The sequence below is a fragment of the Octodon degus genome, unplaced genomic scaffold, assembly GCF_000260255.1.
Source record: "Octodon degus isolate 3935 unplaced genomic scaffold, OctDeg1.0 scaffold00008, whole genome shotgun sequence".
NCBI lineage: Eukaryota > Metazoa > Chordata > Mammalia > Rodentia > Octodontidae > Octodon > Octodon degus.
In genome coordinates this window covers 2385328-2386301 of record NW_004524584.1, presented here as the reverse complement: position 1 = coordinate 2386301, position 974 = coordinate 2385328, and the positions used below count along the sequence as shown (strand labels likewise).

Here is a 974-nt window from a genome sequence, read left to right as displayed (position 1 = left end):
GTTCAATTATAGGTACCAAAACTAAAAAATAAAATAGTGCACACCTGTAGTCACAGCATTCTGGGAGGCTGAGGTAGGACTGCAAGTTCCAGCCAGTCCAGGCAACTCAGTAACTTTGTGAGATCCTGTTTCTCCACGAAAAGGGGGGTATGCAAGAGATTGTGCTCCGTGCGAAGGCTCTCGGTTCCCTCCCCATCATCGGCACGAATCAAAGACACGGGCAATCGAGACCCTCTGTTGGTTTTCTGGTAGGTAACTTAGACCTCTGACCTTTCTCACAATAAAACAATCAAAGTAGAAGCCCCCAGAAGGAGCCTAACAGAGCAGAGTGAGGGACCTCCGGCCACTGCGCCCGCGATCTCCCCGCTTTTGTTTCCTGCCTCCGACGCCGACGCCGACCCCGACCCCGACCCCGACCCCGACCCCGGCCCCGACCCCGGCCCCTACCCCGACCCCGGCGCGGTAGGAGCGGCTGCAATGGACTCTCGGTAAGGGGTAATCACAGGTCCCAGATCCTGAAGTCTAGTCCGTGCCGGGTGATTCTCGGCTTCACCACCATTGCCTAATTTAATCTCTACACTCGTGGCAGATAACACTTAGCATATTTGTTATCCCGATAAAGAAACTGAAGCACCTTTACGACGCCAAAGGGCACAAAGGCTGAGGAACCCGGCGGGAAACCAGGTCTGTGCAAGCGCCAAACCTTTCTTTACACAAGCATTTTTAATTAGCGCGGACCGGTCCCAAGGGCTCCTCCCCTCAGTCCCTCAGTGAGGCCAAGTCTAGGGGTATTCTAGGAAGGGGACGCTGACGACACCTTCAGCGATCTGAAGCAGCACTCACCTTCCGCAGCCGCTGTCTCCCCACCAGCAGCTGGCCCAGCCCCGCCGGCTCAGAGGTTCGATCCCCAGCCTCCGCGACCGTTACCGCGGGGAAGGCCAGCCAATCGAGCCCGAGCGCTCGAGGGCACGCCG

The 974-nt window shown here is 57.2% G+C and overlaps 1 protein-coding gene across 1 annotated transcript in view; it reads right to left on the bottom strand.

The window, feature by feature from the left end:
- The window catches only part of LOC101587877 (centrosomal protein of 70 kDa), a 26328-nt gene extending 25354 nt beyond the window's left edge, over positions 1-974 (bottom strand). Inside the window, exon 1 of the mRNA XM_023706837.1 lies at positions 844-974. The gene's annotated coding sequence lies outside the window, so the exon portion shown is untranslated. The remainder of the gene's footprint in view (positions 1-843) is intronic.